General features: G+C 35.5%; 1 long non-coding RNA gene across 1 annotated transcript; it reads right to left on the bottom strand.

Annotated features, from left to right (window-relative positions):
- Window positions 1–8,233: 8,233 nt before the first annotated feature.
- Window positions 8,234–12,468, bottom strand: LOC110713685. The gene is made up of 5 exons (XR_002510033.1): window positions 12,230–12,468; window positions 10,883–10,934; window positions 10,205–10,438; window positions 9,943–10,035; window positions 8,234–8,722 (listed from the first exon to the last, which is right to left on the bottom strand). It is a non-coding gene; the product is annotated as an uncharacterized LOC110713685 (long non-coding RNA).
- Between the last annotated feature and the right edge of the window lie 12,908 nt (window positions 12,469–25,376).

Below are 25,376 nucleotides of genomic sequence, written 5' to 3'. Positions count from 1 at the left end.
CTTATTGCTAGCATCATGATTAGGTTATTTTATATTTGATTTGACTAATGATATTATTATTAAATTGCTTCCAATATTAATGTTTATTCTATTATATTTATTGATCACCATATTACATTTTTAAAGGGAATATGTAATTGAAAATCACGCCTAATAAGATAATTTGGACAACCGGCTTAGGTTCCTTTTTAATCTTGTTGTTTAATCAAGTGATCACGATATTTTAGAATTATGTGTTGCATTAATATTAAACCAATTTAGCTTAATAATAGTTTAAGGCAAATTGAATCTCTGTTTGTATGCCTTTGAGATCGCAGGAATCACTTTTCACTATAAGAATCGAGTAGAGGCCAATACGGGCGAATGTGACTCCATGACTCACTTCGTACCATCATCCCCGATCCTCCTTTCGTGGTTCCGAACCATATGGAGTTAGTAATCTCATGGATTATGAATTGGGTGTAACCTTCACGGGTCAATTGTTGTTGCCTATCGTTGTCCCTTTATCGTGGCTGCGTTTTATGATCCGTGAACGGTTTACAAGTTCCTTAAAAACTTGTTGGCGGCTCCCTACTTTACTTGTCCCTAATCGTATTATGTCAATTCCCACTTCCTATGAATGCCAAGCATATTCACCACATGCTTTTAACGTAGGCGCACTTCGAGCGACGCCTACACTTACAATGAAGCTTTCGACTGTCTTCACGATCAAGGTCATATTCACTCCATTGGTCCCAGTCAAGACCCTCCACCTGAAATACGGTTTCCCAATTGGGATCCAAATTCTTATTGTCGATACCATAGAGGTCGTGGTCACACCACCGAAGTATGTCTCGCCCTCAAAAATCGAGTTTAAGATCTCATCGACTCAAATCTCCTTCATGTTCCTCCGCGTGACAAGAAGGCCAAGATTAGTAACGATAGTAACAGTGGCTGTAAAGGGAAGAAGAACGACTATCCTTCTTCTTCCGAAAACACCTAATCTAGTAACAGTGTTGGTACTTTATACCTTAATGAGATCTTAGCCATGGATAATTGAGGATTTAGAAAGCAACAAAAAAAGGATTTTTTCCCTATTGGAATTAGCTACGATGATGCCTTCGATCGACTCCATGCCAAGGGACTCATTACTCCTATAGGACCTCTTTAAGGTCCCCCGCTTGAAAAGAGATTGCCTAGTTGGAATCCAAATGCGCGCTGCAAGTACCATCAAGGTAGGGGTCATGCTACTGAGAGTTGTTGGAAGCTAAAGGAGGTTATCCAACATTTGATTGATTATAACAAGCTTCCCATGCCTCCAGTTAACAAGAAGAGCGAGTGATGATAAAGCAAACAATACAAGACAAGAGGCGAGCTTCAACGACGAGATTTCATGACATCTTTTTTATTTTTCTTTATTTACCCTTCCCCAATAAGTCTAGCATAGGCACCTTTCTTTTCCCTTAGATTAATTTTGTAGATTCTTTCTTTTCCCCTTTTTAATAAAATGAGCATTTATTTTCTTGCATATGATCATTTCATTACATTAAAAATAAAAAAATAAAAAATAAAATAAAAAAAATCCATGTCAAACTAAGCACGAGGTATACCAATGATTTGAGGCACCCCTTGTAGCCACATCATATTGCCTTTCACCTTTCTAATTTACAATCCTTTCTTCATAAACTACTTTGAGCCTCGTCTAACGATAGACCTTTATTTTTTCAACCCACATCTACCTAACCTTGGGATGGGATGGTGTGTAACTTATGCAATCTCAAAAGCTTGAGTGATTTCAAAAAATCAAAATAATAATAAGCAAAAAAAAATAATAAATAAAAGTGTACAAAAGGGCAAGCGTTCCAATGTCTTTGATATGAAAATGTCTTTGATAAGAACACGTCTCATATTGCGTCTCTTATCAAGTGCTTGAATGCCAAGTGAGTGATAGATCGCATGATCGGGATTGCCCACACTTATTAAAATAAAATAAATGCTAAAGCAAAAAGAAATAAAAAAAAAAGAGTGAGAAACCTCAAGCTTAAAAATATAAAGATTCAAAAGCAAGGTTGCACACCTTGGGGGCTTATCGAGGGTCTTGAGCCTTTTATCCCTTTCTTCTATAACCTTTAGCCTAACCACGTTACAACCCTTAAAAAGACCTTTTTAAGGTATACACACACTTGTGCGAGGTTCGGCTAGAGCTACGTTCGGCCTGATTCCTATTGAATACGTAGGCAACCTCACATCGAGGTGCGGCCGTAATAAAAATGCATTCATATTCAAATTCACACACTTACACCATGATCATATCAAGGGATCTCCTATGCTCATCCCTATCCATGTAGAGCTAGACTTAGGGGCTTGATCCCTATATCATTAGCTTACCTAGCCTAAGAGTCACCATCATTTGATTCTTCTAAAAATAATATTTTCCCACACACTAAGCCCTTGCGGCCTAACTTTAGTGTCACTATCACACACATCACAGATACATGACCAAATATACTTCCTTTAGGAACCCTTTGTCATGAAATCTTAACACAATGTTGAAGCATGCCTTGTCATATCAAAATCGCTCATCAATCATAAATTGTCATTGTATCACAAAGTATGAAGTGCTTAGCCTCCGTGCCTAAGTTACCCAAATGCTTTCATCATTGAGTCAACAATTAAAATAGCCTAGGATGGGTTAATCCTTGCACCTTGAGATATAGTATCAAATGCCATTTGACTAAGCTCATTCAACATGCACCTTCAAAAACTTCGCTTCTTTCTTTTTTGCGTCTTTCTTTTTCGGGAGAAAGTCGGTACCCTCCACTAAAATGACGGAAAATTTTTGCTATTTTGCATTTTCGAGTCGCACGATCAACACTAAGCACACACGGGTCATGAGTCACACGGGTCATTTCACTTCGAGTCGAGTCAACCTCGAGTCAATCACAGCGAGTCGAGTTTATACCTTGAGCCGTGTCAAATCAATGAGTCAAGCGACATTAAACCTTAGGTCAAACCTAAGATAATTAAAGAGATTAGAAAAGTTCTATAGTCAAAAATAAATACAGGTGCAGCAGTATAAGGAAGACCCTACTCCAGCGCTAGACAAAAACATCTAGCGTCTGGCAATAGTTTTTAGCGCCTAGCGCTACAGCCAGTTATGTGGCGCTCATGTTATTTCAGCGGCGCCAGAACAGTCAGCCCTCAGTTTGGTTGTTTCAATCTTTTTGCAACAGGTTTTGGGTTCCTTGGTACGCCAGTTAGCCCCTCTAAGCAATTTGACACGATTTTTAGTAATCGGCTTGATTGCATAAAGTGATCGACCTGACGAAAGATCGTTTCACTTAGCTTAAAGCGCCTAAGCGTTGGCTCACCACAGAGACATCGACATAATGGTTCACAAGCAGCAAACTGCCGATGTACTGGCATAGAGGAAGCAAAGTTCAAGCGAGCTTTAGAGATCGGCAAGCGTTGGTCTTCGGAAATTTTTCTTCGGAATATTATCGCAACAAACATTCAAGCATCGAAGCTCTTTTGTTCAGAGACGCGTGGGCATCCTATTTTCAAGCTCTTTTGTTCAGAGACGCGTGCGCAATCCTTTCAAGCTCTTTTGCTTAGAGCCGTGTGGGCATCCTATTTTCAAGCTCTTTTGTTCAGAGACGCGTGGACAATCCTTTCAAGCTCTTTTGCTCAGAGACGCGTGGGCATCCTATTTTCAAGCTCTTTTGTTCAGAGACACGTGGACAATCCTTTCAAGCTCTTTTGCTTAGAGACGCGTGGGCATTATCAAGCTCTTTTGTTCAGAGACGCGTGGACATATTAGAAAAAGAAGCTCTATTGTTCAGAGACGCGTGGACATATTAAAAAAAAAGGTCTTTGTTTAGAGGTGCGTGAACATATCCGAAAAAAAAGAAGCTCTTTGTTCAGAGACGAGTGAACATCAAAACAGCAAGATGGCATTCCCTAGATTGTGGAAAGTTGTCACAAACAACTGGAGGTAATTTCAAGCGAAGTTGTCTTCGATCGTGTTCCCTAAGATGTGGAAGATGATCATAAAGCGGAAGAGGATCGTTTCAAGCGAAGCAATCTTGGATAGTGTTCCCTGATTATCATGGCGGAATTGGAAGCAGTTGGAAGCGTAGCAGTTTTCAAGCAGGATGGAATTCTCTAGCGAGCAGAGGGTCATCAAAACAGAAAAAGCAGCAACAAATCGGTTACTTCAGAGACGTGTGCTCGACGGTGCAAGATACGCGTTTCTTAACTTTCTTATCTGTTTTAACTAATGCTAGTTTTGCAGGTATCGGCGTTACAAGAGTGATTTAGGATCGCAGAACGTTCTGAATAATTCTCCGTCCCTATCGCTACTTTAACTTTTGTTTTCGAAACTTGCGTTTCTCCAAACTTAGTCAAAGTGGGGGCTTCTGTAGACACCCATTTGTGTCTCCCCAAAACCAAACCCGATGATGAGTACCTTTCATGTCGAATCATAATTGAATGAAGTGAAAGTGTGGAAAGTTCAGTGTTGCGGAAAATTTTAATTTCTTTTCTCTTCTCTCTGTTTTTGAAAACCTATTTTAAGAAAACAGCCAATCCACTTTGGTTGGTCCATGATATGGGTCCAATAGCAGTGTAGTTGGATAGGGTTTGAAAAGAGTTTTCCAACGATATATTATAAGCCCAATTCCGATGAATATTGAGGAAGTTATGGCCAATTTACTGAACTGGGCCCGATTTGAGCCTTATATGCGGCCCAATGATCTAGAGGAGGGCCTAATATGGATTTATCATTCCTAATGCAATTAGGAATGGTTTTAGTTTTCTAGATTCTTCTAGAAGTTTCTTTTCATTCCTAATTCAATTAGCATTGATAAATTAACTTTTGTTGACTTTTCAAAGTTTTAATTAAGATCAAAGAACATTTTTGAGGAGATACGATTTTATCCTCATGTACGGCAATTTCTATGTGATTTTAAGAAAACGCGTGAATTTCTGAGTCAGCGCCAAACGCCAGCTGTAGCGCCTGACGCTACGCTTGGCGCTAGCCTTGGTGCCTGGCGCTAAGGTCAGCGTCTAGTGCCAATGACCAGCGTTGGCGCTAATAAATTTTTATCCGCGTCAGAACACTGTTTTGATGTTTTATCTTTTTGGCTGATTTTCTTTATAAATAGTCTCCTAAAAACTCCGTTTTCATCATCAATTCTCACGAAGACTCACCAACTCTCATCAAGATTTTCTTGATTACTCTCTCTCTCTCTCTTTTCTAAACTAGCCTTCTCTCAAATATAAAAATTCCGCATTCATTAGACTTAGACACACCAAGCCATATTCGAAGTTGCCTTCGCCCTAGACATGAAAGGTTTAATTTCTGAGGGTTTGGTCCCAAATCTCTCTTTCAACTATTTAATTTTTTTGTTTATATTTTCCTTGAAGTTACTAACGTGTGTATTTTGTTATTAGAAAGAGGTACGAGGCATCCAAGTAAGTACTTAAATGGTTTTAATTGATATTATGATATAGAGATCATGCTTAGATTGTTGTTTTGATTCCTAGTATCATGTTAGGATGTTTTCCTTAATTTGATGTTTAGGGTGACAACAATAAATTCCTAGTATCATGTCTAGGGTAACTTTAATATTAAGTATGATTAAAAGTATGATGCCTTTTATTTTCTTTCTATTATTTATGATTGTTAGTATCATGTTAGGGTTAAAGCTTTGACTTTTATTGTTTAGTGACATGCTAGGGTTTGTTATTAATCTTGTTAGTATCATGCCTAGGATCTTGCTATTATTATGCTTTAACATTATTATGATTATTTTATGATTATTATGATTATTATTATTATTATTATTATTATTATTATTGATTATTTTAATTATTATTAGTATTATTATGATTGAGATTATTATGATCATGATTATGATTATAATTATGATTATAATTATTATTATTTATGAATTATTATGTTGCTTGATATTTTATTGTTATTGCTTGATCACGCATTTTATGCATGTTTAAAGGGAATTGGTACTTTTAATCACGCTTAATAAGATAATTAATAATCTTGTTTAGGGTTAATTTGATTATAATTCAAGTGATCGCCAATAATAGTTTTATTTGTGCATTAATATTCCACCAACATAGTTAAACAGGTTTAGGATTAATCCTATTGATTGCATGTTAGTCAGAAAGCGCACATGAATACGATCAGAATAAAGTAGAGGCCTATTATTAAGGCAGGTTCAATCTCTTTTAGGTTGGATTTGTACCTTCATCCCCGAACCCTATTTGGTTCAAGACCTTATGGAGTTGACGATCTCTTGGATCGTTAAGGGGTGTAACCTTCACCCTGTAAACAGTTTACAAGTTCTTAAAACTTGTTGGCGACTCTTTTGCTCTAGCTTCCTTCCCTTTGGACGCCACCGTACTTTAGTGTATGATCACAGTGGGGTTTAAGCTAGGGGATTAATGCTTGCCTACACCACGGTAAGAAGACCTGATGCAATGGTAAGCTTATAGCCGTTGCATTAGCTATATATCTAATGCGACGACAACCTTACATTTATTGCATTAGGAGTATATAGCTAATGTGACGGCTATAGTTAGCCAGCGCAACAACAATTACACTTAATGTCAGTATGCCACGACCATTACTTATTATTATTATTATTATTATTATTATTATTATTAGTATTATTATTATTGTTGTTGTTGTTGTTGTTAACCTAAATAAAAAACAAAAATTTAAAAATCATGACAAAATAAATGGAAATTTCATTAAAATTAATTTTGTTGTTGTTAACCTAAATAAAAAACAAAAATTTAAAATTCATGACAAAATAAATGGAAATTTCATTAAAATTAATTTTTAAAAAATCATATACAATGTTGCACTAGAAAACATTTACAAATTCAAATAACTATTATACATAGTTAAATGTATGTTCATCAAACACCTAAATTTGACATGAACATAGAGCTAATTGTATGTCAAATTCAAGCAGACATGTCCTAATTGGTTCAAAGTCTATAATTCTCCACTTTTAGCCCATGACCTTGAATACTCCTTTTCCTTACTTTTTGGGGCCCGGAGGAGATTAGTCTCCGGTGGGAAAATATCAACCACAATATAAGTCGATCGTATCATCCCTGATCTCTCTCGTCCACATTGCTTCCTGCAATTGGTACACAAAGGAGGGTAAGTAGGAATGGCAACGGATCGGATTCGGGTCGGAGCTCCACCCGCATCCACCCGAATTAATCATCCGCTCCACCCGATCCACCCGTCACCCGCAAAACCCATCACCCGCATCTGATCCATCCGTCATCCGCGGATGAAACGGGTGGATCGGATGCTTAACGGGTGATAATTATAATCCTACTCTAACTATAAAATCTAATACGTTAAAATAAAAAATAAAAAAAAAAAGCTTTTAGCCAATTTTAAACTTAAAAAGTAAACCATTAATTAAATTTTTATTCCAAACTATAGCAATAAAAATAATCATGAACTTACTTTTTTTTTTGAACGGAATCATGAACTTATTTCGGTACTACATAATTAGGAATTGAGGGAGGTTTTATATTTTTTAAAATTAAATTAAAGAATTTTTAGAATTTTTTTTTTTTTAGAAATATACAATACATACATACTGTAGTATACTAGTATATAAGAAAATTGAGATTTTTTTTATATATATACGGATGGACTGCGGATCAGGTGATAAACGGATGACGGATAAGGTGACGGATGAAACGTAGCCCCAACCGAATCCGACCCGATCCGTCACCCGCCCTTCATCCATTTAATGCGGATTTTCGTCCATTTATTTATTTCGGGTGGATCGAATTTGCGGATATCCATTTAGAATTGCCATTCCTAAGGGTAAGGCACTAGTAGAAAAAGTGCTATTTGTAACTGGCGTAATTGACTTTTTGTAACTGGCATTGTTGGTTGCGAATGCCACCGTTACAATTAGTGTAAATTATTTGTAACTGGCTAATGTTAGTTACAAATACTGTACTATTCGTAACTGGCTTAACCTAACGCCAGTTACAAAAAGCCTATTTTCCTAGTAGAAAGCATACTATTCGTAACTGGCATTTAGTTACGTTGGTTACAATTAGCGTATTATTCGTAACTGGCAAATATTAACGCCAGTTACGAATGTATTTTTATATTTTCTTAAAAAAATACTATTAGTAACTAGCATTATATTACGCCAGTTACTAATAAATAATTTTTTTTATATAAATATTTGATTCGAATACAAAAATGGTAGTATATCCTACCAAACGTCCCATCGTCAAATGGGTTACAACCTGTTACAATTCAACAAACAAAACACGTACCGAATACTTCCATATAACTTAAATTCACCCATAACATACAATACAAACACTCCAAATAATTCCACACAACTGGAATTATTCATCCACAACAATACAATGCAACAAAATTAACTATACTTTTCAAAAAACAATTAAAACTTGAATAAAACAATCATTGATTTATAATTTATAAATGTAATAACAATAACACTAGGCTAAATAAAAGTAGATTTATAGAAATGTGCTACATTATTGTTTTATTAAGCTAAATGAGATTAATCATAATATCGATTAATAAGATAACTAGTCTTTCAACAAAAAAATAAGTCTAAAAAACTTAGCCTGTTGTTCTCGAATCTCATCCAATAATTCTACATCGTTGTAGGCTGCCAGTTTTGAAAAATGCCAAATACCCCTGCTAATATAAAAAGTACGTGTCTATTATATATAATAAAAATAAAACATCAACCAAAACTCATATAAAGAATTTTAGCTTGCAAAGAAGAGGTAAATTCATCACTAACCTATTTCAAATTACCCTTGCAATCGCTATGAAAAGATACTATCTCATATATATATCACAATAAGCACATTCGGTACCACCACATTGTTGAACACAATAATTTCAAGAAACTAAATCTTATTTATGCTTAAATTAATCCAACGGAACTTTGTTGTACTTCAAAGCTTAGCAGTTTTAACAGCACCATCCACCAGAAGAAGGGGAAAATAATAGCTAGGTTATTTATGTAATTACGGAAGATTGTTTGGAAGCCGATGCCAATAAATATTTCTCTATTGTGACCCTTTTGAAGCCTAGACAAGAATGGAATACATTTTAGAGAGAATCTTTCTCATTATAAATAATTGATATAAAATAAGCCACATGATATTAAGTTATTGACCAGTACAAAAAGGCATCAAGGAATGGGGGTTGTTCTGCAAAACTTGGGCTCCACTTACGGTTCAACAAACTACTATGATTAAATGCTAAGCTAACAAATGATCATGAACAAATTAATTAAATATTAGCAAACTACTTAAGGGTTCAGCAGAATGCAACTTTTAAGGATAACTTGTTCAATTTGGAAATAAATTCTCTTATTGCTTCACCTCATTCGGCTAGCATTTCAAGCTAAGCAAATAAAACCTCATGTGACTACAAAGAAAACCAACAGTTGCTTCAACTAAAATGTGATATTCAAAGCGAAGTTCACTGTTGTGCAGCACTTGAAACCAAACCAACATGTCAATGAATCTAAAGCTGGATACATAAAAAATTTCAACCTACATTAATTTTCATTAAGACCTGCATAAAATTATCCCGAAAATAAGTTCACATACAACAGAAACTGGAGACTGTGCTTCCTCATCAAGATCAAAAGTAAAAAGCAATTCTTATAAGTAGTTAAGTCAGCCAAAATAACAATATTGACAGTTGTAGGATGGTAATGATTTCAAGGATGCATTATTATGTCCAGTCATGTCTCATGTCCAAAAGGAAACACAGTCATCCGAGCTATCCTCCCAATACTCTGAATTTCAGTTCTGAAATTCAACTATGAATTCAGTAACTAAAACATATAAGGTTAACATAATCTGGGTGATTGAATTATGTAATGAAAATTGTAGTACCTAGCAATAATTGGGAGCACCTTCAATGTTCTGGAAACCATGAGAATGGTTGCTCTTCAAGATAGTCTTCTTCCCACATAAAAAAAATGCAACCTGACAAAAGATTAAAGAAAAGAGAATTGAGCATAAGAAGGTAACAATCATTATAAAGTTTCATTCAATGAATTGAAAACCAAACCAAAATTGAAATAAAAAAGCAATTTAAGAGCACAAATCAAGATAACAATGAATACTTTAGTTGGCTCACAATAATCATGGCTACCTCAAAAAGTCAAAGACAGAGACCCCTTAACGAAGAGTGAATCAAGCATCGACATGAGCAGATGAATGAATCGAGCTCAACCCTATAATCCAATCACAATGAAATAACCTATAATAATTTTTCTGTATTACATCAATCGAACCACTAATCACCATAGACCTTGATTCCAAGAACTAGCTCTCTTATTTATCATTTCTACTAGCTTAATCCAGGTCATTTCCACCAGCATAATAACTGAAAATCAGAAAGTTCATATTCAATTAGGAAAGATATATAGTACTAATACTATCAAATCAGGGTATTAAAAAAATAAGATGTAGGAATATAAGACTCAAATCAACAAAATTGACCAAATTAGCAAAATGTGAAAAATAGATCAAAATCAATAGTAATAAGCAAAATTTATAAAAAATAGACCGAATTAATCCCAACAAAATGTAAAAATAATCAACTAATAATGCAAAATATCATCAACCATCACAAGTAATTTATATATTATTATATGAATCAAAATGCAACATAGAAATAATCAATAAACAAATAATCAAGATCTACAGAAAGGAAATTATGTATAATGACACCTTACTGGCTTACTTTCAACCTCTCTACGTACTTTAAATTATAAGTTAAATAAACATCTATCTTCTTGAAAGAGAATAGAGATCAAGGGTCTGTAACCTTCTTGAAATTCCATCATAGCACCCTTCCAAACACCTTATTATTGCTTGCCCTGAAATCACCCATTGTGAAAAAAAGGTTAAATTAGACTCATAAATTCCTTCCACTTCTTCACATTGTTGCAATCACGACAAGGGCAAAAGATTGTTTCCCCTTTCGTAGTCCTCTGGTGTTCCATAGCAATCTACAAAATTCCTCAATCCCGTTCAAGAACTCGGGTTGAGTTCGATTTTCAATATACATCCAATCACGATTCATTTCTAACTACAAATTATAGTGCAAGCAAGCATATAACTATTAGAACAAGTACATTAGAAACAAACTAATACAATTACAATAGAACAACCACCATAATTTCGAACAACAACTTGACATTATCTTAATGTTCTTATTTTCAGCTCTGATTTCAGCTCTGAATATCAGTTCTGAATTTTATTAGCCCTCATTCAATAGGGTCTAGCCAAGTGGATTGATTGTTAATTAGACTACTCAATAAGATTATTATTATGTTTCAGGGACTTCTTTGAAACAAATTATAGATGTTTCACCACAAAACATCCTAGTAGAAAAGGGGCAGAAGACAATGGAACCCAACTTCCCAAATGCCTTATGTTTCACCAGAATACAAATTTCATACCATTTCACTATCCCAAAGGATAGTTCTGCCCAGACTTATAACTACTTAGAATGAAAGAAATAATTATTTTTTTTGCTTTCCATATATAGGAGCAGTTTCAGTGTCAAACTGTCAATAAATTAGGCACCTAGATGAAGTGCAATGCTTATAAATCATATCCAAATCATTTATAATAGCACTAGATGTAGCATACACTGGACTAGAATAGTATAATTTCATACACCTACTGGAGATTATTCTACCAAAATTCAAATTAGCAGTTTAGACGAAGAGATAGATGTATTAATATATCAAAGTGATTGATTCAATACAAGATTTACACACACACAGTCACACACACAGAATCACACACACACACACACACAGAGCAGTCACACAAACTATGATAGATTCTTAATTTTTTTTTTTTTTTCAGTATTAAGGTTTGTCAAGGTCCTTATGATCCCATTCTGCTGAAAGCTTGGGAAAATTGGGATACAAAGCATGGATCAGAGAATACAGCAACACCAGCTCCAAAAATTCACCCAAGGAACACTTTTCCGATAATATTTGTTCGAAATTATTCATCAAAACCTAATTTTCTTGGTTTTTAATAATCCAATTTGATTAAAAATTAATCAATTAATTGAAAACAACAACATTCAAATCGAATTTACATGTAAAACCAATAATTCGAAAGTACAAGAACCCTAATTTGAAAAATTACATACCTCAAAACCTTGTTATAAAACCACTAAAACTGATCCCAAATTCGAAAAACCAAAACCGTATTGAATGGAGTGAGGAGCAGCGAAGGAGAAGGAGGAGCAGCGAAGAGAAGGATCTCCCTCGCGCGAGCAGTTGGAGCGAAAGTGCAAAAAAGTTTGTTTTTTTTATTTATGCGAATCTCCCTGTAAGTGTAAGCTTAATAGGAAAATTAATTTTTTTTTTAGAAAAACCTTCAATAAAAATTACTTTGAGTTTCTGCTTAATAGGAACAATTAAATTTATGGTGTGTGTGACTATTAAAAAAAATTCAAACCTATTAAAATTACTAGCGTCTAATTAAATTTTCTTTGACTTAAAGTGATTGATTAATAAAAATTATGGTGTGTGTGACTATTAATAAAAATTCAAACCTAGTAAATAAGATTAATAAGAAGCAGAAACTTAATAATTGTTGCTTCAAAAAAAAAAACAAAAATTTATACTTGTAACTGGCGTTTGTAAGGTAGTTACAAACTCTTTGGTCAAATTTTCTTTGACTTATTATTTGTAACTGGCGTTTGTAAGCTAGTTACAAACTCTTTGGTCAAATTTTCATTGACTTATTATTTGTAACTGGCGTTTGTAAGCTAGTTACAAACTCTTTGGTCAAATTTTCTTTGACTTATTATTTGTAACTGGTGTTTATAAGCTAGTTACAAGCTTTTTAGTCAAAGTTTTTTTGACTTAATATTTGTAACTCACATTTATTTAGTCAGCTACTAATAAAGCTTCAAACAATGATAAACCACGTATTAGTAACTGACATTTATTACGTTGGTTACGAATGTCATAAAATTTGTAACTGGCATTATCTTAGTCGGTTACTATTGATGCTTTCGTAACTAGCATAACATACGCCAGTTACTAATAGGGCGTTACAAATATCACTTTTTCTACTAGTGAGGCATAACCTTTTATAGACACATCACTGAATCACGTAATCGCAGTTAAATGAACACAAAAAGCTTTTACATCTACTACTCCATATAAGTAGCAATTTCCAAATCTATTAAAATTTTAAAATCATCCAATGTATCTAATTAATAGTACATTTCTACTGCACCTATAAGGTTTTAAAAGATGGAAAAGTAGTTCAAGTCAGATTAAAACTAGATTCCTATTAATTGGTACATGTGACTAACAAAACATACAATACCTTGACAATTTGAACAACTGCATCTCTGTTGAAATCATACTATTACAATAAAGTGCTGCTTCAAAACTTATAATATCCACACAACCACTGGCAATAATAAGCCTAACACCAGCAATTAATAGACAACAGTTGCAAAATTCACAAGCAAATCACATTAGGAACTTGATAAACAAATATATAGTTAAATAAAAAACAGAACAGATATACCTTAATCTTGGGTGAGATGAGATTTCCTCGTGCAAGACTAATACAAACAGAAGGAAAAAATATTAATAAGAGTTGCATCATCATAATTAGAATCTCAATGCTATAGAATTTAATCATGCAATTAGATCCTATTAAAGACACCTAGTGAACCATGATATGCTCTAGTCTAAAAAAATCCGGGCAATGGAGAATACTTGTTTTAAAAGAATCCGTAAAAATTAAATAAGTGAAAAAAGACACTGTCACAGCATAATTCCCAAAACTGGCACCAACTTACTCTCAAAGCTATAAAATCAACCCGATAAGCCTAATGGGAATTCACATTTCAAAAGCAAGGTTCAATCAACGAGTAGGTAGCCTAGGTATATAAAAAAAAATAACAAAATTATGAGTATAGTCGTATCGACACATAAGAAAAACAAAGAGAATCTTTGAGTTAGGAAGTCAATTCAGACCACCATTTTTAACATTCATACCATACACTTCCAAACTAAGTCAAAAACTTTGAGCATAATTCCCTTTCTAATGTCCTTCTTCACCAATGAAATCAACTGAAAAAAAAAATCTAATTCTCATCCATGCCCATTAAGATACAATGTATCAATAACATCATTAAGGGGCTATGAAAAGTTTTGGGATCCTCATACTCACCTAGCTAATTAAGTAATTCATTTGAATTTGTACATGAGTATATGAAAAATTAGGTGATTCAATTGCAACAACTAATATAACTATACCAGAAAAACAGGCATTGCACAACGTTAGTCCATTATAATTTTCCCTAATAGTCTTCATGCATTGGTACATTGTATGTCATAACTCACTATAGATACTTTAATCTTTCTTAGCTTGAGTTAGTGACAAGTAAGGAGATTTAGTTATCAGATTATTTGTAATCCCTCGTATTTTTAAATATTTTATAATTGAAATTTTATTTTATTTATAATATTTATTTGTATTTTTTCGAGATTTAATTTTAAAGTTTCAAATTATTTTCGGGTTGATAAACGATTTTATTACAAAGAACTTTTTATAAACCCTCCTATAATTTATGTCCAATAAACAAAGCTTAGTCCAGTTTTATTCCTTAATTGGCCCATTGTTTTTATGAGGCTCAATATTCCTATTTACCCTACAACTCTCTCTCCTTTAAATACCCCATAAATCCCCAAAATTTTTCCCACATAAAAGGTTAGTTGTTTTCTTTTCCCTTTATTTTATTTATTCCCTTTTTCCTTTATTTATTTATTTATTTTTCTTTTTTTTTCCTTTCTTTTCTTTTCCTCCTCCTTATTATGTGAGAAAGCTGTTGTCCCCACCTGCTGGCCGGATCCACCGCCTGGTCGCCGGCGCCTGCCACCTCAACCACCTTTTCCCCCTTCTTCCTCCCTTGTTTAATCTACTTTGTACAAATTTTAATGTATTAGTTTTGGGTTTTGATTTTATAGTATAAAGGTTATATTTTTAGTATCAAATTCATGTTTTTGATAGTTTAAACTTATAATTTCAGATTATAATTGTTGTTATAATTTTCAGATTTTATAATTTTAAAACCTAGGGTTTTAATTTATTTAAATTGGGATTTTAGGGTTCTTGTGATCAATTAATTTAGGGCTTTTGTTCCTATAGTATTTCTATTGATTAATTAAGCATAAGAACATGTTTTAAAGGAAGTTTTAAGAACTTTTAATCTAATTTGTATTGCTGGAAATTTGGTTAAGTATTAATTTATTGTTGTTGGTTGTTTTCTAGGAAGTGATTATTCCTTAGGAGACTTTTAAGTGATTAAAAGTGGCACAAAGGATTGTATATACGAGGTACGTACATGTCTACTTCGTTGTAAGTAGTACCATGTTAAGGTACCAAAAGGAATGAATTTAGTTTCATGTTTAGGGAACTCTTGGATGAAAATTGTTTGGTTATACATTTAATTAATTCATGTACTTATGTTTATGAGACATGTTTTGGTGAATTGATTATGTTTGTATGGAATTATGGATACAAGCATGTTGAATTATATTGGATTAATTGTTTGTATAGAATGTCGATACAAACACATTTTTATTGGATTGGTTTATTAACCATGTTTGGATTATTAAAGGATTGGAATTGAATAGTTTAAGTGGAATGAATTTATTAATTATTCCACAAGGTTTTTATTTATTTATTACTCAATCATGACTTGTTAGTATGTTGAGTAAAGGAGGATTAAGCTGAAATGGCTAGGTGAGTTGACTATGTTTAACAATTTTAGATAATTTGGAAGTTTCATGGAATTAAAGGTCAATTTGTAATGTGATCACCATTGTCCTAAATAAGATTAAAAGTGAATTGATGTATGATTTTTATGTATGGTCTACTTGATTGAGTCGGCTATTAATTAAATTTGTAATCACATAAAGTGAAACGTGGATGAGCAATAAAACTTTGGAAAGTGTGCACTTCTAGAGTATAAACAATTATGGGTTGGGGTACATGGTGGTAGCCTGTGGCTTTCCGAGGCTTGTTTGGTCAACATGTCCTCTTCTCTTTTAGTATTTACATTTTTATTTTATAATGAAAATTAGATGGGATCCTAGACTAACTTTGTGAGAATGGAGTCGCACCCATTCTTGCACCACGCTAAACTTTTATTTTAAATGGTCATTTGGGACCAAAATTATTTCGTGGGTTGGACAACCTCGTCTATTGCTTACTCCAAATTAAATTAATTAAATTAAATATAAAGAGTCAAGTGTTAGAATTGGTTAGAAAGTATGTTGAGTCAATAGAATTGTTTAAGTGTGGAGTCTAGATGAATGAATTCGTGTTGTATGTTTATTTATTTTGATTAATTGAACATGCTAGGTTTTGTGTGTTGTAGCTTGTATGTACTCAGCTTTGCTGATTGCGTGCTTTTGTGTGTGTTTTCTTTTGGTCATGGCCTTCGCCTTTTGTAGACACCCATTTGTGTCTCCCCAAAATCAAACCCAGTGATGAGTACCTTTCGCGTCGAATCATAATTGAATGAAGCGAAAGTGTGGAAAATCTAGTGTTGCGGATAGTTTTAATTTCTTTTCTCTTCTCTCTGTTTTTGAAAACTTATTTTAAGAAAACAGCCAATCCAGTTTGGTTGGTCCATGATATGGGTCCAATAGTAATGTTATTGGATGGGGCTTGACAAGAGCTTTCCAAAGATATATTATAAGCCCATTTTCGATGAATATTGAGGAAGTTATGGCCAATTTACTAAAATGGGCTCGATTAGAGTCTTATATGCGGCCCAATGATCTAGGGGAGGGCCTAATATGATTTATCATTCCTAATGCAATTAGGAATGGTTTTAGTCTTCTAGAATCTTCTAGAAGGTTCTTTTCATTCCTAATTCAATTAGCATTGATAAATTGACTTTTGTTGACTTTTCAGAGTTTTAATTAAAATCAAATAGCATTTTCGAGGAAATTATATGATTTTATCCTCCAGTATGACAAATTTATCTGATTTTCGAAAACGCATTAAAATCAGACTTAGCGCCTGACCCCATGCATTGACGCCTGGAACCAGGCCTGGCGCTAGTGTTGGTGCCTAGCGCCAGTTAGCCAGGGTTTGCACCAGCTCTGTTTTTTGTGCGTCAGACTCTGTTTTGATATTTTATCTTTTTTAGCTGGTTTTCTCTATAAATAACGTATTAAAAACTCCATTTTCATTCACCAATTTACACCAATTCTCATCATTCACAAGTTCTCAGCAACAATCAGTTTTAATTAGCATTCGCCTACAATCATTCATTAATTCTCTTAATCATTCATCTTTCTTTCTTTCTTTCTTTCTCTAAACTTTGTTTTTACATAAAAAATTCCGCATTCGCAAGATCTAGAAACACCTAGCCATATTCGAAGTTGCTTTCGCCCTAGACGTGAAAGGTTAAATTTCTGAGGGTTTGGTCCCAAATCTTTCTTTCAATTATTTAATTTAATTATTTTGATTATTATTTTCCTTGAAGTTACTAACGTGTGTATTTTGTTATTAGAAAGAGGTACGAGGCATCAAAGTAAGTGCTTTAATGGTTTTAATTGATATTATGATGTAGACATCATGTTTATATTGTTATTATGATATTCCTAGTATCATGTCTAGGGTAATTTTAATATTAAATATGATTGTTACGATGCTTCCTATTTTTTTCCTAATGATTATGATTGTTAATATCATGTTAGGGTTAAAGATTTGATTTTTATTGCTTAGTGACATGCTAAGGTTTGTTATTAATCTTGTTAGTATCATGCCTAGGATCTTGCTATTATTATGCTTTAATATTAACATGAACTTGATTATGATTATAATTGTTGTAATTTATGACGATTATGAATATTATTATTATTATTATTTTTATGATGATTATAATAATTATTATGATTATTTATTATGTTGCTTGATGATATTTATTGTTATTGCTTGATCACGCCTTTTATGCATGTTTAAAGGAATCTATACTTATAATCACGCTTAATGAGGTAATTAATAATCTTGTTAGGTTTAATTTGATTATAATTCAAGTGATTGCCAATAATAGATTTATTTGTGCATTATATTCAACCAACATAGATAAACAGGTTTAGGGTTAAACCTATTGATTGCATGTTAATTGAAAAGCGCACATGAATACGATCAGAATAAAATAGAGGCCTATTATTAGGGCAGGTTCAATCTCTTTTAGGTTGGATTTGAACCATCATCCCCGAACCCTTATTTGGTTCTAGACCTTATGGAGTTGACGATCTCTTGGATCGTTAAGGGGTGTAACCTTCATCCTATGAACAGTTTACAAGTTCCTAAAACTTGTTGGCGACTCTTTTGCTCTATCTTCTTCCCTTTTGAACGCCACCGTACTTTAGTGTATGATCACAGTGGGGTTCAAGCTTAGAAATGACCAGGATTTCTATTTTAATTCCTGAATTTGTTTCGGCAATGATTTAGAATGAGTGGATAAGACTCGAAAAGTTCTAAGTATTTCATGTGCGTAATTTTAATTAACATTATTGTCATATGCATAAAAAAGATCTCATTGGAAAGACCATCCGTAATGAGTTAAAACATAGGAACTTACACGTAGGAAATTTGAAAAATATCTTTCACAACTAGGACCGAAATAACACCGCGCGAAACTGAAAATTTTTATCGAGCACAGAAAGCTGCTGAGGCATGTGGGAAGTACCGTCAGGGGCCAGAGCTTGGCGCCAGCATTTTAGTCATAGCGCCAGACGCCAGTATTGGCGTCAGGTGCTACAGTTAAAAGCTGGCGCCAGTCTCTGTTTGCTGGCGCCAATTTCCCCCAATACCGAGCCAAAAATATATGCGTTCTAATTTCGACCGGTTTTTCGTATTGTTTGCTCGATCCTACTTTCGAATTGAATTTTTTTTCACTTTTTTGAAACCCATATGTGTTCTACATATGGACATAACCCTCTGGGAATTCATGCTCCATCTACCCGATTGAACGCTCCGTGCAACAAAGGGTACATCCGAGATGTTGAATTCACCAAACCATGGAAGCGAGTTTTTTCTAAAGCTCGCGGTGTCCCATCCACTCGCGCCAACCCTTCACGGTTAGGCTTCCACGCGGTACATCCAGACAATTAACCATGGACCCTCTATTGACTAAACCATATCCCGAACTTTAGAGAACTAGAGCCATGGTTAGGTTGCAAACGCATTGCATCATATTGTGCCTACTTGACTAATTGTGCATTTTTTGTTGCGCATATATTCTATGTTTTCCTTAACCGTTTGTTGACTTGTGTTAAGACCAAATAAATTAATGACTTAAAGAACTTTGCCTAATTAATTAATTAATTCGAGTTAATAAAGTCCAATATTTTAATCGGAATTGACCTAGTACGACTTTAGGCATACCCCAATTGACTAATAACACCGAAAACAGTCCCAGATCAAAGCTCCAATATTGGCGCCAAGGTCTGAGCTGTAGCGCCACATTATGGAGTGTAGCGCCTGACGACAGCTCTGTCGTTTGGCGCCAAGCTCCAAAGTGCGACGCCAGTCAAACCCAAATCGGATTATTGGTCGAGTCATCACCTAAAGTCTAATTAATCAGTTTTCTAACTAATTCGATTAAATTTTGCTGTCAACAGTACTTATTTGAGTCAATGATCGAGTTTAGGCACTAAGTCCCATGGTCTTACACAAGAGTCCAAGCATGTCACTTACACTCTACGCACACACCAATACACATACTTTGACCATGTTTAAGAGAGTCTTGTGTGCGCGCTTTTTCCGTCATTTTTTTTAAGAAGGTAAGTCGGATATTAATCTTCCAATAAAAAAAACTATACTTAGTTCCCTAAAAATATGTACATTATTTTTGCCAAAAATATGCACCCTTTTTCTTTCTTTTCTTTCTTCCTTAAAATAAACCGTAAAGTCAAGTTGATTCGAGTCAAGTAATTAAAATGCAAAATGGTTTAATTTATAGCGCGTGGTCAAAAGAGGAAGGACGGTTAATCAAAGACAACCTTTTCGTACAAGTCCAACTTTTCGACAAACCCATAGCTCGTAAGAGGAAAGCTAAGACTATAATGGCAACACAAGAAGAATTCAATGATCTTAAGAACCAACTGGCTATCGTGACTGAGACACTGAAGCTTCTCGCACTCAAGATCGATGATCCCGTGAAGCAACAACAGATGGACCTCATGCAAGAGAGTTTAAGCAAGTTGTCCAACGACTACAAGTTTCAAGAGCTTACATCACAAGGGGTCTCAGTGGACAAAGATCTTCTTCCGCAGAAGTTCAATGCCAACGACATCCCAAAATTCAAAGCAACTGATAACCCTTACTTTCATTTAAGAGCATTTGAAACAATAATGAATATTAAGGGTATCGATAAGAAGGTTTTCCCCTCTTTGTTCTCGCTATCTCTCGAGATTGTTTGCCAACAATGGTTCTTTTCTCTCGAGAAAGAAAAGACCTCTACCTGGGAGTCCATAGCAAACGCTTTCGTTGATAGGTACAAGTGTAACATTCAAGTCGAGACTAACCATAGGGAACTTGAAATCCTCAAGCAGAAAGAGAATGAAGGCTTCACCTCTTTCTTTAACAAGTGGAGGGAAACCTCAGCTAAGATGATTAAGGTGCCAAGTGAAAAAGAATCTGTGAGACTGTTCATCAAAAATCTTCAAGAAAAATATTCCAAACACCTCAAATATCAAAATAACCTCCATACCTTCAAAGCCGTTTATGATATTGGGATCAATATTAAAGACGACTTGGCTAAGTTAAAAGCTGCCAACAATAACTCCAACAGTGGCTGGAAAGGAAAGAAGAACGACAATCCTTCTTCTTCCAAAACCGCCCACTCAAACAACGTTAGCACTTTTAATTTAGGAGAAGTCCTTGCCATGAACAATCAAGGACAGAAGAAACCATTTAGGAGGAACTTCACTCCTATTGATATGAGTTATGACACTGCATTTGATCGATTAAATGCAAAAGGTCTTATAACTCCTATTAGACCATTTGGGGACCCACCAGTTGAGAAGAGGTCGGCTAATTGGAACCCCAATGCACACTGCAAGTATCACCAAGGTAGGGACCATCTCACCGAAAACTGTTGGAAGCTTAAGGAAGCTATCCAAGACTTAATCGACAACAACAAGCTGCCGTTGCCCCCTGCCAGTAAGAAGCCAAGCATTGACAATGCACCTCTCGCTCATACCCTGGCTATCCCTGATAAGGAAAACGAGGTTGACCCCTCATCTCTCATTAGACCTGTCAAAGAAATCCGAGCCATAGAAAAAGAAGAGGAAATCTTTTTCGATGTCAAGGATGATCTTCCAGAACCGGCAAGTAAGGAAGATATACAATTGCTCACATTGTCTATGAAGGAGGTATCGCATCTACTACGTGAAGCTCTCAAAGCTATGAACGAATTCCAAAAGAAATTTGATGAGTTTCCACTTCCGAAAGATGAACCTAAAAGAGAACTCACACCAGTGAGAACGACTTACGAGGCAAAGCATTTTCCTTTACAAGTCACTGAAAAATCCAAGAAGAGCAATAGAATCTATACTCCAATTGGGATCCCATATGCACAAATGTTCGAAATGCTCTCCGAGAGTGGCGAGGTCAAACCTCTCGAACCGAGACCATTCAAATCGTTGAAAAGAATAGATAGATATTACTGTCAGTATCATCAATCAGGGGGTCACACTATAGAAAACTGTTTCAAATTCAAGGACTTGGTTCAGAAAATGATTGATGAAAAGAAACTAGTCCAAGTTCAACAAGAAGAGGATGCAACCATTAATGGAGTTTGGGACAGTGGCGAAGAAGATGTCTATCTAAAGGACGTAGTAGGACCTACACCTTCTGTGTCATACACCACATATGACATTTGGGCTGAAGAAGACTCAACAATAGACGTCCTCACAAGATCCGGGAGAATGCAACCTCCCGTTTTAACACAACCTATGCCAACCACACAACAAGTTCCCATACCTATCATTGAAGACAATGATATTGTTAAGCAGTTTAAGAAGACAAAAGTTGAGATTAATGTATGGAAACTTCTGGCAACATCTCGAGAACATAGGTTGGCTGTAATGAATGCCTTGGACAAAATTGGGATAGATTCTGACACTACTCCTGAGGGATTAGCCAACTTCCTTACAAGTGACCTTCCTAGTCCGATTAATTTGATCACTTTTTCTGACAAAGATTTACCCCCAGAAGGTGAAAAACATTACAAGGCATTAAACCTTACAGTAGTTTGCAAGAGGATGAATGTTCCTATGACTCTTGTAGACAATGGATCGGCCATCAACGTCTGTCCACTTAGAACTGCGAGGATGCTCGGCATTAGAGACGAAGATTTAACTCCGTCTACACAAGGAATAAGGGCCTACGACAACACTCGTCGTCAAGCTCTTGGCAAGATTACCCTAAATGTGACGGCAGGAGCAATAGAACATGCTACTACTTTCCAAGTGGTAGACATTAAAGCTTCGTTCAACTTGCTGTTGGGACGCCCTTGGCTTCATGATCTAAAGGTCGTCCCTTCATCTCTCCACCAACAATTAAAAGCTATAGTTGGAGGAATTCCAATCACCATCGATGCTTCGCCTATGAGGATCAAATCTATAGAGAACCCAATCATTAATGTGGATCACGATGAGGATGATGAAGATTTATGGGGCTTTAACGAAGAAGTCTCTTTAATCCAGGAGGATGAAAGGACCCCTCTTTTCCATGACCCCCATTCCAATATGATTGTCAATGCCATGCTGAAAAAACAAGGACACTTTCCTGGAATGACCCTAGGAAAGAAGAAAGGAATGGCAAAATCGCTGGAGTCACCTGGCCTCCCTAAGTTAGACACTTTCGGACTTGGTTTCGAACCGATTCATAAAGATCTCAAGCGAGCCCAGGAAAAATCAAAAGCACGTAGGGATGCTCGCATTCAAAAGAAAGCAATCCCAATGGATCAGTACCCTCTTACGCTTAATGGTCAGTTTATAAAAGAAGGAGAGGACTATCCATGCCATGAATTTCCCGAGCCATTTGTTGTAAACAGCATAAGAAAAACGGGATTTGAGATTTTCTTGGATTGCTATTTCACTGATGAAATCCCAACTCCCGTCCACAAGAAGAAAGCACCCCCATGCTTTGACTTTAACGTCATGGGATTACTGTTTGGGCGAGAAAAGAATGAGCCAACTTGTAAAGAGGATAACTCCTCGCTCATTCAAACAGTCCTACAAAGTGAAAGCTTCAATCCCTCGAAGCTAATTACTCCAGCTGAAGAATCACTACAAGGTTGGCGCAAGACTATCAAGGTGACTACCCCAAGCGGAAGGAAGATATCCATCACGACAGGGCAAGGACCGATGTTTGAAGAGTCGTCTGAGTCAGATTCTGAGTCAGAGTCCTTCCCTCTAGAGTCTTCTAAGTCTTTAGTATTAACACCTCCCCCTCCTATTTCTTCTCCTAGGATAGTTAGTGATCCAGTCCCTGAGGACATATCACTCTTTGATGTAATGATCTCAGAGTATAATAATATTTCTCATTCTCCTTACTTCTCATGTTCTTCTCTAACCCAAGATGACGAGCATTGCTTAACTAACAATGAAAAAGATAAAGAAATTATTAAAGCAATGGAAACACTCGAAAAGAAAACACCGGCAATTGAAGAAACTGAAACAGTTGATATCTCAAATGATTCAACTCATAAAAGAGAAGTTAAAATCGGATTAATACTGAATAAATAAGAAAGAACCGATTTAATTAACTTACTTAAAGAATTTATCGATGTATTTGCTTGGTCATATGAAGATATGTCAGGCATTAATAGAGAAATAGCTCATCACACTATACCACTAATTCCAGGAATGAAACCTGTAAAACAAAAGTTACGTCGAATGAAACCTGACGTAGCTCTTAAAATAAAAGAAGAAGTTCAAAAACAAATAACTGCAGGTTTCATCAAGGTATCCAAATACCCCGAATGGGTCGCCAACGTCGTCCCAGTTCCGAAGAAAGACGGAAGGGTAAGGATCTGTGTCGACTATCGAGATCTAAATAAGGCAAGTCCAAAGGACGACTTCCCTTTGCCACACATCGATATTCTGGTAGATAACACGGCAAATCACGCGCTTCTCTCATTCATGGATGGGTACGCAGGTTACAACCAGATTCTCATGGCAGAAGAAGACATGGAGAAAACAACTTTTATAACACCATGGGGCACTTACTGCTACACGGTAATGCCATTCGGGTTGAAAAACGCGGGTGCTACTTACCAACGTGCAGCAACTGCTTTACTCCATGACATGATGCATAAAGAAGTCGAAGTATATGTCGACGACATGATTGTAAAATCAAAAGACCGTCCAGGCCATCAAGTAGGCTAAAGGAAATTTTTCGAAAGGCTAAGAAAATATAATATGATGTTGAATCCATCAAAGTGTGCTTTTGGAGTCACCTCAGGAAAGCTTTTGGGTTACGTCATAAGCTCTAGAGGAATAGAGGTAGACCCAACCAAGATCAAAGCAATCATGTCAATGCCACCGCCCAAGACTAAGAAACAGATTCGAGGATTTATTGGCCGATTGCAATATATAAGTAGGTTCATATCAAAATTGACGACAATAAGTGAACCAATCTTCAAAAAACTCGAGAAGAATGTACCAGTAATATGGGATGATGAGTGTCAAAAAGCCTTTGAAAAGATCAAAGCCTATCTCGCAAATCCTCCCGTATTAGCACCAGCACTTCCCGGAATACCTCTTAGGTTATATTTGACGGTTACCAAAGAGGCAATGGGAGCTATGCCAGCACAAGAAGTAGAAGGCAAAGAGAATGCAATCTATTACCTAAGCAAGAAGATGCTCGAGTACGAAGCACGCTATACACCGCTCGAGAAGTTGTGCCTCGCCTTTGTGTGGGCCACAACTAAGTTAAAACATTACATGTTTGTGCGTACCGTCTTCGTAGTCTCCCGATTAGATCCACTCAAGTATCTATTCGAGAAATCTACACTCAATGGACGCATATCAAGATGGATAGTCAATCTAGCCCTGTTTGATGTAAGGTTTATGCCACAAAAAGCTATCAAAGGATTTGTGGTGTCAGACTTTCTAGCAGATTTTCTAATAGAAGACTCGACGCCAATACAAGACAATGAATTTCCAAATGAAGACTTAATGGTCACTGAAGATGATACTTGGACCTTATACTTCGACGGAGCCTCAAAC

Source organism: Chenopodium quinoa, unplaced genomic scaffold (genome assembly GCF_001683475.1).
Source record: "Chenopodium quinoa cultivar QQ74 unplaced genomic scaffold, ASM168347v1, whole genome shotgun sequence".
Taxonomy (NCBI): Eukaryota; Viridiplantae; Streptophyta; class Magnoliopsida; order Caryophyllales; family Amaranthaceae; genus Chenopodium; species Chenopodium quinoa.
This window is presented reverse-complemented; position numbering and strand designations above follow the sequence as displayed.